Here is a 16,389-nt window from a genome sequence, read left to right on the forward strand (position 1 = left end):
GGGGGTCCCAAAACATGTTTTCCCCATGTTAATTTCCATAGGGCGGTTGGACTCACTTTTAGCCCGACCAGCTGAATGGATTCCCACCAAACTTGGCTAAATTTTTGGGACTGGTAGCCCGATGTGCCTTTGCTATGTCTCAATATATGTGCTCCAGAGGATTTTGAGTAATTTAGGTTAAAAAAATATATATATCTATAAGCGCGCCCCGGTACGCGCACCGGGGAGCGCACCCGGCGCGTAACGCGAGTTCGCGCTCGGTAAGCTGATTGGCTCTCGGGTGTCTGTCAACATTCCAAATAGTCTGGAGCGGCCGCCATCCTGTGTCTCGGTAGGATCAAGATACAAGAGGTGGCAAAAACAAAGGGGGAAATTACCATAAGGGGGCAGGGTAGACCCCCCTGACCCCCTAGGTTTGATGTGGGGGCAATAAAAGGGCCCCGCACCGGGGAGCGTACCAGGGAGCGTACCAAGGGGAAAACCCAGTGAAACAGTAAAATAATAATTTAAAGTGCTTAGAGGTAGGGTAGCTTTGCATAGAGTTGTTGTGTTGTGTGGGTGATTTAAGTACCAGCATGTAGGTACCAATACAGAGTCTTAAATTCAATGTACACTGTCTCCTCTGTAGATATCTTGCATGTTGGTACAGAAGTTATTGTGGTATATGGAATCCATATCATAGTGTGTCAGGAAAGCAGAAACAGATCCTTTAAGCACTCCTGAGAAAGCCTATGGGATCATGGGTAGTCTACCCTGCTCCCTTATGATATTTTCAAGTATTACATTTTACTCTCTTCTGAATCTACACAAAATTGGTGGTGATATGGTGCATTAGAGACAGACAGTGAGAGAAAGAAGGCTGTAGATGAAAAAAAGATGTCAAATAAACATTCGAAATAATATAGTAGGAGAAAGGAAGTAACTATGAGCAAACTTATTATGTAACACAAAAAAGTTGTATAGTATGCACAGTATACTGTAAGTCTCACTTTATATTATAATCATTTTGGTACTACTTCATGAATTACATATAAAAATGAATAATTTCTCAAAATATTTTAATTATTAAATATTAATTTATTATTCAGAATTTTCATAATTTAATAACACTTGCAACATTTCATTATCCGAAATCTCCTCCAAATTTGTACTGCATGATTCCATATTATCTACACAGTCTATGAATTCTTGGTCAAGAGAGTCATCTAGGAAGTCAAATAAATCTTCTTGAAGAATTTCTTCATCAGTTATTTCGAAATGAATCTGCTCATCAGTTATTTCAAAATAAATATTGTTGGTCTGTGGTGTATCTTCCATTTTCTTGCTGTAAATTGCATAAAAAATAACTATATCAGTAGAGTTAGGGCACTGTTGGGTTTGAGTTCAGAGAGGTACTTCTGAGTTTTTAACAGTGAAGTTATCTTTGGGCAGTGTATGGTATGAGGTAGGAAGTAGAAATAATAAAAAGTGTATGTGAAGAAGCCTAAGTAAATTCATAATTATACCAGAGAAGCCTAACTCAATCCATAACTATAACAGAGAAGCCTATCTCAATCTATAACTATAACAGAGGGACAGTAAATAACTATCAGAAAACGTTTTTACAAATTAAGTGCCCCTTACAAATTAACAACTTACCTTATTAAAAGGTGATGAAGATAAATGGAGAAAATTCTTTCAAGATGTACCTCAGGTAGTTGTAGTCAAAATGGCCGTGTTTCCCTCTCATTTTTCATATATATTCATGTACATAACCAATCAAATGTCAGGAAAAAAAAGTAGAAAATGAAAGTAACATTTTAATTGGTTGTAAATCCTAACACTTCATATGTGTTTTTGTCATGTAATTTACCTCAGGATATTTAGACAGGGCTACAGCCCAAACGGCTCAATGGAATTCCACCAAATTTGGGAAAATGGTAGGGACTGGTATGTAGTAGGGCCTATTCTATATTTGGTGAAAGTCTCTCCAGTGGTTTTTATGCAAATTAACTTTTAAAAAATTTTGGGAGCGCTTACCGGTGGCCAACGGGAGTCCTCCATCTTGTGTTTCGGTAGATTTGAGACACAAGATGGAGGACAAAAAACTTTGGGAAGGGGTAAAAGGGGACACGGTAGATACCCCTTGACCCCCTAGGTTTTCTGAGGGGGGCTTAGGAGGCCCATATAGGCCAAAAAACCCAATTCTTTTAAAAAAAATTCCCAGGGGAAGCGCCCGGTACGCGTACCGGGGAGCGTACCGGGGAGCGTACTTTGGTGAAAAACAGTGAAAAAAGTTAGAGTAAAATAATCATTTTGAGTGATCAGAGGTAGGGTAGCCCTGAAAAGAGCTTTTGGGTTCTGTGGCTGATTTAGGTACCTACAAGTAGGTTCCAAAGCACAGTCTTAAATTCAGGAGGAATATTCTATTCCCCTCATCTGAGAAGTGCACACCATCTCCTCTGTAGATATCTTGCAAGTTATTGTTGTATATTGAACCCATTCCATAATCTCTCATGTGAGCAGAAACAGATTTATTCACATGTTTCCGTGCTTTCTCAAATTGTGGACAAAATTGGTTGGACCACTTCCATTTCTGTCTTTGGCATTCTATTAAATTCTATTAAAAGTATTTGTACCGCGTACTAACACCATAGGTTTCTTGGCGCTCATAGACAGATGGCGTGAACCAGGTTGAGGTTTAGTCAAATGCGGCTTGGAAGAGCAGGGTTTTTAAAAGTCTGCGGAAGCAGTCAAACTTTGGACAGAGACGGAGAGAGAGTGGAAGGGAGTTCCAAGTGGAGGGGGCCAGGAATGAAAAGCTCAGGCCACCGTGCTTTTTCCTTTTGAATCTAGGGACCTCGAGGAGGTTTAATGAGGCTGAGCGAAGATCTCTCGTAGGGATATGACGGGACAAGACCGAGGAGATGAAATCGGGAGCTGCATCTGATAGGGCTTTAAAGGTGGTACATGCCAGTTTAAAAGTGCAGCGTTTGGATACCGGGAGCCAGTGTAGGCTACGAAGGAGGGGAGTGACATGTTGATGCTTGGGCTGGTGGAAAATCAGGCGGGCGGCCTGGTTCTGCACCAGCTGCAGCCGTTGAAGATGGCATGCAGGAATGCCTGCATAGAGAATGTTCGCATAATCGAGCCTGGAGGTGATGAGTGCAATGACAACTTGGGTCAGGGCTTCTTTGCTGAAATACCTGCTGATCTTGCGAATCCGCCTGAGGTGGAAGAAACAGACAGATGTGACCGCGTTGATGTGAGGTCGCATTGATAGGTCTTCAGAGATAATCACCCCCAGGCTTTTGACTGAACTCACGGGAGAGGGTGCGAGCCCCAAGGAAGTTGGCCAGAACGTGGAGTTCCAGGGATGATTGGGGCCTCCTACCAGGACGAGCTCAGTTTTTGTAGGGTTCAGCTTTAAGTGGCTGTGATGCATCCACTCAGCAATGGTCAGCATGGTGGTCTGAAAATTAGTGCGGGAAGAAGGGAGGGAGTCTATGGGAAAAATTAACTGAAGATCATCCGCATAATTAAATATTGTGACCGGGGAGTTGCGGAGGGAAGCTAAAAGAGGTTGGAGGTACAAATTAAAAAGGAGAGGAGAAAGTGCTGAGCCCTGTGGAACTCCGCAGGGAAGGGAAGTGTAAGGAGCGGAGAAGGTGGAGAGGTGAACGGACTGAGAACGTTGATGGAGAAAAGATCTGAGCCAGTCAAGGGCCACTCCCTGAATGCCAGCGTTGTGGACACGGTCGATCAGAAGATTGTGATCGACCGTGTCGAAAGCCGCCGAGAGGTCTAATAGAACAAGGGCTTGAGAAGTGTTTTTATCCGCACCTTTTCTAAGGGAGTCCATGACAGCTACTATGACCGCCTCGGTGGAATGGAGGGGTCTGAATCCCGCTTGTTGGGGGTCTAAGAAGGATGATTTCTCTATAAAAGAGCTCAAACAGCGGGTAACAAAGGTCTCCAAGATCTTTCCTAGAGAAATGGGTCTATAGTTGCTGAGTGTTGAGGGGTCTGCGGTGGATTTCTTTAATATAGGTAAAACTGCAGCTTGCTTGAAAGAAGATGGAACCTTCCCGGTGGCAAGGGAGTTGTTGAGTAGTGCCAAAGGGGGACCTGGGCAAGCAAGGAAGGCTTCTTTTAAGACCTGCGGGGGGCAGCAGTCGTTGGGGGAGCCCGAACTGACTTTATGAAGGAGAGTAGTGAACTCTTCTAGAGATATAGGTGGAAACTCTGTAAGGATACTGGTATTTATGGGGGGAAGAGGAGGAGAACTGGGGGATGCCGGGGATGGAATATTATTTTTTATTGTGATTATTTTATCTGTAAAGTAAGAGTTGAGTGAGTCGCAGAGGGTTTGAGTCGGCTGCGGTTGAAGGGTGACTCTGTCTGGCAGGGAGAGCTCATTTACAATAGAAAAAATATCCTTAGTTTTATTATTGGAGTTCAAAATTTTTTGTGAAAAGTATGCCGTCTTGGCTTCCAAGATTGATCGTTTGTAGGATTTCAAGGTCTCGATGTAGGCAAGTTTAAGCAAAGGGTCATAATGGCGACACCAGCGGCGTTCAGATTGCCGCAGTGCAAGTTTTTCCGCTTTAAGTTGGGCCGTGGGGGCGCTTAGTTTTAATTTTTTTTAGAGGAGCAGCTTCATCGCTAGCCTGTCGCAGCCAGTCATCAAGATTGTCAGCCTGATTCTCTAATGAGATCGACGACAAGGGTGCGGTAGAAATCAATGAGTCATAAAAGTCAGGCAAGTTGGCCCTTTTCCAGTTGCGAGCCATAATATTTGTGAGGCGGGGGGGAGGACACAGGGTGTGCAGATGTAAGTGGAAGGAAATGAAATAATGATCGGACCAGGAGCAAGGGAAAATGGAGGGAGGTGAAATATCGAGGTTTGATGTCCAAACTTGGTCAAGAATATGACCTTTCAGGTGGGTGGGGGTGTGAATGTGTTGGATAAGATTCATGCCTGTGAGAAGGTCTGTGAATTCTACAGACGAATGACTTTCATGGACATCAGCTGGCCAATAGTTGAAATCTCCAATTACCACGATATTGGCGTGGTTAATTGCTAAATGAGCGATTGCATCGCTGAAGAGTTGAGGAAAGAGTGGCATAGAATCCGGGGGTCGATATACAAGGACACAAACAAAGGACGATTTAGGGGATGTGAATTTTAGTGCCAGAAGTTCAGTTTTCGGGATAGAGTTTACCGAGATTTCAGAGAAGACATTTTCAGAGCGGATGATAGCCGCCACTCCGCCACCAGTCTTCCCAGCAGGCCGGTTACTATGCATAATATAGTATCCCGGAGGGATAGCAGCGAGAATATCAGGGGCAGAATCTTCAGTGATCCAGGTTTCTGCATATATTGGAAAATACCAAGGCAGTTTGAGGAAAAAGTGCCATCAATTGCTCAAAGGTGTCCTTTAAAAGCATTTCCAGACCTACCCCAGTCAAAGTGCCTAAGTCATATCCACCACAGTGCAGAATTATGAGGTGAGGGTGTGGCAGATGCAAAAAGGTTTTCACCAATGGTATCAATTGATGACATCTCAATCCTCTCTGGCCAATCCATTTGATGTCCACATTTGGTAAATCAAGGTTGTGAAAATTTCTGGTAGCTGCATACCTTTGAGCCCAGTGGATGTAGCTATGTCCAATAATCCAGACAGAATACATGGTAAGATGAGGTTCTGGTGCAGTCAGATGAAGTGTGGGAATGAAATGGCAGTTGGAACAGTAGGAGTTTGCAAAAAAAAACCTTATTCCCCATCATTTACTGTCCTTCCCTTTACTTTCAACACCCACTCACATTCTCCCAGTACCTCTGCTTTAGTTTTCTTCCTCTCTCTTCCCTTGTTTTGCTCCCTTATTCATTTTCCTTTTCTCACTTACACCCTATTAAACCTTCTCTCTGCCTTACTATCTAATACACAGTCCCTCTGTGTTGCTCCCTCTAGCTCTCTTTCTCTTAACATCACTCTCTCTGTGTGCTTCCCTCATGCTCACTCCTTTATTTTTTTATTTTTTTTTGGTGCGCGCCCCGGTACGCGCACCGGGGAGAGTACCGATACGCGTACCCTGGAGAAAAAAGAATGACATGACTGATGGAAGCAGCCCCTGAGGAGGGGGGGAGGTTCCCCCAGAAACGCGTCGGGCAAGAAACAATATGCAGTGTGAAGACGTGTGCTGGAACGAACAAGCCCGCAAGGCAGAGCCCCGCAGTGTGCCCCTTAAATGCTCAGGCATTTTGCGTTACAATTTACAACACGGCAGCCTGGCCGTGGAGGGAGCACCATCGCCGGCCAACCGGAACTAACGAGCGGCTGGATGAAGCTCGGGTCTCCAAACTACTTGGAAGCAGTATGAGCGCAGGACTCGTTATGATACATGCAGCGCACCAAAACACACAGGCAGCCTACTATAGGTAATAATTGAAAGCAAGATGGATCCCAGACCCTCGACTTCACTAATAAGTCTACACAAATATGTGCATCATCACAGTGACTACAAGTCCCACAATGCTGGGTATGACGCAAGATGATAAGACACGCCTACCTTGAGACTTGTGATAACAAAAGGTCAAGAAAACAAATGATGCACCTTCGGGCGTCTGATGGAAGCAGCCCCTGAGGAGGGGGGGAGGTTCCCCCAGAAACGCGTCGGGCAAGAAACAATATGCAGTGTGAAGACGTGTGCTGGAACGAACAAGCCCGCAAGGCAGAGCCCCGCAGTGTGCCCCTTAAATGCTCAGGCATTTTGCGTTACAATTTACAACACGGCAGCCTGGCCGTGGAGGGAGCACCATCGCCGGCCAACCGGAACTAACGAGCGGCTGGATGAAGCTCGGGTCTCCAAACTACTTGGAAGCAGTATGAGCGCAGGACTCGTTATGATACATGCAGCGCACCAAAACACACAGGCAGCCTACTATAGGTAATAATTGAAAGCAAGATGGATCCCAGACCCTCGACTTCACTAATAAGTCTACACAAATATGTGCATCATCACAGTGACTACAAGTCCCACAATGCTGGGTATGACGCAAGATGATAAGACACGCCTACCTTGAGACTTGTGATAACAAAAGGTCAAGAAAACAAATGATGCACCTTCGGGCGTCTGATGGAAGCAGCCCCTGAGGAGGGGGGGAGGTTCCCCCAGAAACGCATCGGGCAAGAAACAATATGCAGTGTGAAGACGTGTGCTGGAACGAACAAGCCCGCAAGGCAGAGCCCCGCAGTGTGCCCCTTAAATGCTCAGGCATTTTGCGTTACAATTTACAACACGGCAGCCTGGCCGTGGAGGGAGCACCATCGCCGGCCAACCGGAACTAACGAGCGGCTGGATGAAGCTCGGGTCTCCAAACTACTTGGAAGCAGTATGAGCGCAGGACTCGTTATGATACATGCAGCGCACCAAAACACACAGGCAGCCTACTATAGGTAATAATTGAAAGCAAGATGGATCCCAGACCCTCGACTTCACTAATAAGTCTACACAAATATGTGCATCATCACAGTGACTACAAGTCCCACAATGCTGGGTATGACGCAAGATGATAAGACACGCCTACCTTGAGACTTGTGATAACAAAAGGTCAAGAAAACAAATGATGCACCTTCGGGCGTCTGATGGAAGCAGCCCCTGAGGAGGGGGGGAGGTTCCCCCAGAAACGCGTCGGGCAAGAAACAATATGCAGTGTGAAGACGTGTGCTGGAACGAACAAGCCCGCAAGGCAGAGCCCCGCAGTGTGCCCCTTAAATGCTCAGGCATTTTGCGTTACAATTTACAACACGGCAGCCTGGCCGTGGAGGGAGCACCATCGCTGGCCAACCGGAACTAACGAGCGGCTGGATGAAGCTCGGGTCTCCAAACTACTTGGAAGCAGTATGAGCGCAGGACTCGTTATGATACATGCAGCGCACCAAAACACACAGGCAGCCTACTATAGGTAATAATTGAAAGCAAGATGGATCCCAGACCCTCGACTTCACTAATAAGTCTACACAAATATGTGCATCATCACAGTGACTACAAGTCCCACAATGCTGGGTATGACGCAAGATGATAAGACACGCCTACCTTGAGACTTGTGATAACAAAAGGTCAAGAAAACAAATGATGCACCTTCGGGCGTCTGATGGAAGCAGCCCCTGAGGAGGGGGGGGGGTTCCCCCAGAAACGCGTCGGGCAAGAAACAATATGCAGTGTGAAGACGTGTGCTGGAACGAACAAGCCCGCAAGGCAGAGCCCCGCAGTGTGCCCCTTAAATGCTCAGGCATTTTGCGTTACAATATATATATATATATATATATATATATATATATATATATATATATATATATATATATATATGCAGCGCGTGTGGACCTTCCCCAAGAGCAGAACATATTAAGCGGCCGTCTTGCCGCTGAATTGCACGGACCCTCGGAGAGGGGGGCCACTGAGTCTCTGGACTAGGGGCTCTACATGTGGGGCACCGGCGATTGGATTAATGGCAGCCAAGTTCTCCGGGGCTCATTCAGAGCTGGAACTGTGCATTATAGTCAGCGGGCATCCATTGGAGGATCAATTTGAATACTTCATCTCCCATAAAGCATCGCAAATCATTCAGCATTCATGTGAATTATATTTGCTGAACTGGAGATGGAGATGTAACGCGGGCTGTGCCTGCATTGCCCCAGGTAGAAGAGGTGAACTCGAAACATGTTGGGAATGTGGGCAGCAACGGTGTCCGGTGAAAAAGACTGCCTGTACCTTTAAATAAAGCCTTTTGGGGAGAAGCTCACCTGTGCCTGAGTGCGATTCATTTGTTGGACCTTCCCCACGAGCAGAACATATTAAGAGGCCATCCTGCCGCTGAATTGCACCGATCCCCGGAGAGGGGGGCCACTGAGTCTCTGGACTAGGGGCTCTACATGTGGGGCACCGGCGATTGGATTAATGGCAGCCAAGTTTTCCGGGGCTCATTCAGAGCTGGAACTGTGCATGATAGTCAGCGTGCGTCCATTGGAGGATTAATTTGAATACTTCATCTCCCATAAGGCATCGCAAATCATTCAGGATTCATGCGAATTATATTTGCTCAACTGGAGGTGGAGATGTAACGCGCGCTGTGCCTGCATTGCCCCAGGAAGAAGAGGTGAACTCGAAACATGTTGGGAATGTGGGCAGCAATGGTGTCCGGTGAAAATGACTGCCTGTACCTTCAAATGAAGCCTTTTGAGGAGAACGCTCACCTGTGCCTGAGTGCGATTCATTTGTTGGACCTTCCCCACAAGCAGAACATTACCTACTGGCGGTCGCCAGTAGGTAGTTATAGTTAGGACCTAGCTACCATAGGAAATCCGCAACATTCTATTGGGAATAACTTTGGCGCCGGTTGAGGAATTTGTGTGTAATTTTCCAAAATGTTGGCCAGCTCCGCTCTGCTCCTTCCCTGAAAGTTTCGGGGGGATTCGTGAAGTGGGGGCTGAGAACAAAAGGGGGGTCCCAAAATGTGTTTTCCCCATCTGAATTTCCATAGGACGGTTTGACAAGTCTACAGCCCGAACCGCTGAATGGAATTACGCCAAACTTGGGAAAATTGTAGGGACTGGTACGCAGATGTGCCTTTGCTATATTTGGTGAAAATTGCTCCAGTGGTTTTTTTGAAAATTAACTTCAAAAACACATATATATCTATAGGCGCACTCTGACCGCTCACTGCTACGCGTACCGGGGAGGGCACCCGGCGCGCTACGGGAGTGCGCGAGCGGAAAGCTGATTGGCTGTTGGGTGTCTGTCAACATTCTAAACAGTCCGGAGAGTCCGCCATTCTACTGAGACACAAGAGGTGAAAAAAAAGGGGGAAATAGTTAAAAAGGGGGCAGGGTAGACACCCTTTGACCCCCTAGGTTTTTTGAGGGGGGCCTAGAAGGACCCGGAAGGGCAAAATAACTATTTTTTTTTTTTTTTTAAATTTTGCGGGGTAAGCGTTGGGTGCGCTCTCAGGTGCGCTCTCCGGTACGCGCACCCTGAGCGCACCACGGGGAAAAATAGTGCAAGAAAATAGAGTGAAAAAGATAATTTAGAGTGCTTACAAGTAGGGTAGCTTTGAAAAGAGCTGTTGTGTTATGTGGGTGCTTTTTGTACCTACAAGTAGGTACCAATGGAGAGTCTCATATTCAAGAGGAAAACTCTATTCCCCTCATCTGTAAAATGAACACCATCTCTCCTATAGATGCCTTGCATGTTGTAACACAAGTTTTTGTGGTAAATGGAACCCATACCATAGTCTCTGAGGAAAGCACAAACAGATTTATTTACATGTTTCCTTGCTTTCTTAATCTGTGGACAACATTGGTTGGACCAGTTCCATTTTTGCCTTTGGCCTATATTAGAAAATACCAAGGCAGTTTTTGGAAAAAGTGACATCAATTGCCCAAAGATGTCCTTTAAAAGCATTTCCAGACCTACCCCAGTGCCTAGGTCATTTCCACCACAGTGCACAATTATAAGGTCAGGGTGTGGAAGATGCATAAAGGATTTTATTAATGGTATCAATTGGTGACTTCTTAATCCTCTCTGTCCAATCCACACAATGTCCACATTTGGTAAATCAAGGTTGTAAATTCCTCTGTTGCTTGCAAATTTTTCACTCCAGAAGACATAGCTATGACCCACAAACCAGACTTTAGGCATCTTGAAAGTAGATGTGCTTCTAGTCAGATGAGTTGTGGAAATGAAATGGCAGTTTAAAAGTAGGAATTATGAAAAAAAAGTGGTTGAGTTTCAGTGGAGTTGAAAAACAAGAAATGATTGGTGCTTTCTTAAAATTTACCACTAAAAATTAGGGTGCATGCTTTTTTTTTTTAAAGAAGTCATTTCAATGGTTGAGAAAAAGTCATTTAAAGAAACATTGCACTTGTTTAGCTAGTACATTGAGAGGTCAAACACCCTTGCTGTATTCTTTTGCAACATAGTATGATGAACTTGTGTACTGTGTGCTGGGTTAGGAGGGAGTTACCATGGTTACAGGGTGAATGAGCACTGGGGGGATGGGTGAATGTTATGTGAGTTTCAAAGTCTTGAAATATACAACCAATTAAAATGTGCAGTTTGGTTTTGAATTTGTGTGGGAACAATTTTGATTGGTTATGTACAAGAATATGGGTCTGAAATGAGAAACAATCTGTGCCATTATTCTGAGGCTCAAGTGAAAGAAGCATTATTCAGAGATTCTGCTTAAGAAAATCTGTTGAGTGTGACTGACACTGTTCTATATCTTCCAAAGCATTTTTAAAGGTGAGTAATGATTCTTTTAAAAAAGATAGAGTGCTGTATGCACTATGGGGAAGATTAAGAAGCATATTGTGCTTCTTTATTCTTGCATTTTGTGTCATTTTTTGTAATGTTGTTTAAAAATAGAATGGTGCATATTGGAAAAGTATTTTGAAAAGGAGTTAGGTTTCTGCTTTGTTTCTGTAGTGGTCTTTTAAATGAGCTGTGCTTTGTGTCAAAAACGATTTAGTATGGAAAATATTTTCTGGAAAAAAGTCTGCTTTTTAAATTTTGGTGAAGTATCACACTGCCTCTCTGTTTGAAATAAGCGAAAACATTTTCACATTTTTCAATAATGTCACATGTGCCCTGTAACAGTTTGCCTCAATCAGCTTAAAGAGTATTCTTTGCTTGTGTCTCACTTTACTCTGTGCCTGTGTGTTATCTGATATATGATTCATTTAATGAAGATACACTGCGGTATGCAGTATAGGGAAGATTAAGAAGCATATTGTGCTTCTTTATTCTTGCATTGTGTGTTATGTTTTTTGTAATGCTGTTTAAAAATTGTATACTGCATATTGGAAATGTATTTTGGAAATGAGTTAGGTTTCTGCTTTGCTTTGTAGTGGTCATTTAAAAGGGCTGTGCTTTGTGTGAAAAACAATTTACTATAGAAAATGTTTTCTGGTAAAAAGGTATGCTTAGTTGATGTCTTTAAAAATATGGAAGTACATGTTTTTTAAAGACATGGTATATTACATGTAACATCCAGGTGATGTGCCTAAGATCACACTGTGAGTGAAGCTTGATTCACCCATCAGTGTGATCTTAGGCACATGATCAGAATGTTAGACATAATGTACCATGTCTGTCTCTGCAAACAGTATGTGTGTCTCTGCCTAAGATCACACTGATGGGTGAATCAAGCTTCACTCACAGTGTGATCTTAGGCACATGATTAGAATGTTAGGTATAGTGTACCATGTCTGTCTCTGCCAACAGTAAGTGTGTCTCTGCCTAATATCACACTGATGGGTGAATCAAGCTTCCCTCACAGTGTGATCTTAGGCACATGATCAGAATGTTACATATAATGTACCATGTCTGTCTCTGCCAACAGTATGTGTGTCTCAGCCTAAGATCACACTGATGGGTGAATCAAGCTTCACTCGCAGTGTGATCTTAGGCACATGATCAGAATGTTACATATAATGTACCATGTCTGTCTCTGCCAACAGTATGTGTGTCTCTGCCTAAGATCACACTGATGGGTGAATCAAGCTTGAATCACAGTCTGATCTTAGGCACATGATCAGAATGTTAGGTATAATGTACCATGTCTGTCTCTGCCAACAGTATGTGTGTCTCTGCCTAAGATCACACTGATGGGTGAATCAAGCTTCACTCACAGTGTGATCTTAGGCACATGATCAGAATGTTAGATATAATGTACCATGTCTGTCTCTGCCAACAGTATGTGTGTCTCAGCCTAAGATCACACTGATGGGTGAATCAAGCGTCACTCACAGTGTGATCTTAGGCACATGATCAGAATGTTAGATATAATGTACCATGTCTGTCTCCGCCAACAGTATGTGTGTCTCTGCGTAAGATCACAATGATGGATGAATCAAGCTTCACTCACAGTGTGATCTTAGGCACATGATCAGAATGTTACATATAATGTACCATGTCTGTCTCTGCCAACAGTATGTGTGTCTCAGCCTAAGATCACACTGAAGGGTGAATCAAGCTTCACTCACAGTATGATCTTAGGCACATGATCAGAATGTCAGATATAATTTACCATGTCTGTCTCTGCCAACAGTATGTGTGTCTCTGCCTAAGATCACACTGATGGGTGAATCAAGCTTCACTCACAGTGTGATCTTAGGCACATGATCAGAATGTTAGATATAATGTACCATGTCTGTCTCTGCCAACAGTATGTGTGGCTCTGCCTAAGATCACACTGATGAGTGAATCAAGCTTCAATCACAGTGTGATCTTAGGCGCATGATCAGAATGTTAGGTATAATGTACCATGTCTGTCTCTGCCAACAGTATGTGTGTCTCTGCCTAAGATCACACTGATGGGTGAATCAAGCTTCACTCACAGAGTGATCTTAGGCGCATGATCAGAATGTTACATATAATGTACCATGTCTGTCTCTGTCAACAGTATGTGTGTCTCTGCCTAAGATCACACTGATGGGTGAATCAAGCTTCACTCACAGTGTGATCTTAGGCACATGATCAGAATGTTAGATATAATGTACCATGTCTGTCTCTGTCAACAGTATGTGTGTCTCAGCCTAAGATCACACTGATGGGTGAATCAAGCTTCACTCACAGTGTAATCTTAGGCACATGATCAGAATGTTACATATAATGTACCATGTCTGTCTCTGCCAACAGTATGTGTGTCTCTGCCTAAGGTCACACTGATGGGTGAATCAAACTTCACTCACAGTGTGATCTTAGGCACATGATCAGAATGTTACATATAATGTACCATGTCTGTCTCTGCCAACTGTATGTGTGTCTCTGCCTAAGATCACACTGATGGGTGAATCAAGCTTCAATTACAGTGTGATCTTAGGCACATGATCAGAATGTTAGGTATAATGTACCATGTCTGTCTTTGCCAACAGTATGTGTGTCTCTGCCTAAGATCACACTGATGGGTGAATCAAGCTTCACTCACAGTCTGATCTTAGGCACATGATCAGAATGTTACATATAATGTACCATATCTGTCTCTGCCAACAGTATGTGTGCCTCTGCCTAAGATCACACTGATGGGTGAATCAAGCTTCACTCACAGTGTGATCTTAGGCACATGATCAGAATGTTAAATATATTGTACCATGTCTGTCTCTGTCAACAGTATGTGTGTCTCTGAGTAAGATCACACTGATGGATGAATCAAGCTTCACTCACAGTGTGATCTTAGGCACATGATCAGAATGTTACATATAATGTACCATGTCTGTCTCTGCCAACAGTATGTGTGTCTCAGCCTAAGATCACACTGATGGGTGAATCAAGCTTCACTCACAGTGTGATCTTAGGCACATGATCAGAATGTTACATATAATGTACCATGCCTGTCTCTGCCAACAGTATGTGTGTCTCTGCCTAAGATCACACTGATGGGTGAATCAAGCTTCACTCACAGTGTGATCTTAGGCACATGATCAGAATGTTACATATAATGTACCATGTCTGTCTCTGCCAACAGTATGTGTGTCTCTGCCTAAGGTCACACTGATGGGTGAATCAAACTTCACTCACAGTGTGATCTAAGGCACATGATCAGAATGTTACACATAATGTACCATGTCTGTCTCTGCCAACAGTATGTGTGTCTCTGCCTAAGATCACACTGATGGGTGAATCAAGCTTCACTCACAGTGTGATCTTAGGCACATGATCAGTATGTTAGGTATAATGTACCATGTCTGCCTCTGCCAACAGTATTTGTGTCTCTGCCTAGGATCACACTGATGGGTGAATCAAGCTTCACTCACAGTGTGATCTTAGGCACATGATCAGAATGTTAGGTATAATGTACCATGTCTGTCTCTGCCAACAGTATGTGTGTCTCTGCCTAAGATCACACTGATGGGTGAATCAAGCTTCAATCACAGTGTGATCTTAGGCACATGATCAGAATGTTAGGTATAATGTACCATGTCTGTCTCTGCCAACAGTATGTGTGTCTCTGGATAAGATCACAGTGATGGGTGAATCAAGCTTCAATCACAGTGTGATCTCAGGCACATGGTCAGAATGTTTGGTATAATGTACCATGTCTGTCTCTGCCAACAGTATGTGTGTCTCTGCCTAAGATCACACTGAAGGATGAATCAAGCTTCACTCACAGTGTGATCTTAGGCACATGATCAGAATGTTACATATAATGTACCATGTCTGTCTCTGCCAACAGTATGTGTGTCTCTGCCTAAGATCACACTGATGGGTGAATCAAGCTTCACTCACAGTGTGATCTTAGGCACATGATCAGAATGTTAGATATCATGTACCATGTCTGTCTCTGCCAACAGTATGTGTGTCTCTGCCTAAGATCGCACTGATGGGTGAATCAAGCTTCACTCACAGTGTGTTCCTAGGCACATGATCAGAATGTTAGATAGACTGTACCATGTCTGTCTCTGCAAACAGTGTGTGTGTCTCTGCCTAAGATCACACTGATGGGTGACTCAATCTTCACTCACAGTGTGATCCTAGGCACATGATAAGAATGTTAGGTATAATGTACCATGTCTGTCTCTGCAAACAATATGTGTGTCTCTGCCTAAGATCACACTGCTGGGTGAATCAAGCTTCACTCACAGTGTGATCTTAGGCACATGATCAGAATGTTAGGTATAATGTACCATGTCTGTATTTGCCAACAATATGTGTGTCTCTGCCTAAGATCACACTGATGGGTGAATCAAGCTTCACTCACAGTGTGATCTTAGGCACATGATCGGAATGTTACATATGATGTACCATGTCTGTCTCTGCCAACAGTATGTGTGTCTCTGCCTAAGATCACACTGATGGGTGAATCAAGCTACACTCACAGTGTGATCTTAGGCACATGATCAGAATGTTAGATAGACGGTTCCATGTCTGTCTCTGCAAACAGTATGTGTGTCTCTGCCTAAGATCACACTGATGGGTGAATCAAGCTTCACTCACAGTGTGATCTTAGGCACATGATCAGTATGTTAGGTATAATGTACCATGTCTGCCTCTGCCAACAGTATTTGTGTCTCTGCCTAGGATCACACTGATGGGTGAATCAAGCTTCACTCACAGTGTGATCTTAGGCACATGATCAGAATGTTAGGTATAATGTACCATGTCTGTCTCTGCCAACAGTATGTGTGTCTCTGCCTAAGATCACACTGATGGGTGAATCAAGCTTCAATCACAGTGTGATCTTAGGCACATGATCAGAATGTTAGGTATAATGTACCATGTCTGTCTCTGCCAACAGTATGTGTGTCTCTGGATAAGATCACAGTGATGGGTGAATCAAGCTTCAATCACAGTGTGATCTCAGGCACATGATCAGAATGTTTGGTATAATGTACCATGTCTGTCTCTGCC

The sequence above is a fragment of the Lissotriton helveticus genome, chromosome 3_1 (genome assembly GCF_964261635.1).
Source record: "Lissotriton helveticus chromosome 3_1, aLisHel1.1, whole genome shotgun sequence".
In the NCBI taxonomy this organism is placed as follows: Eukaryota; Metazoa; Chordata; class Amphibia; order Caudata; family Salamandridae; genus Lissotriton; species Lissotriton helveticus.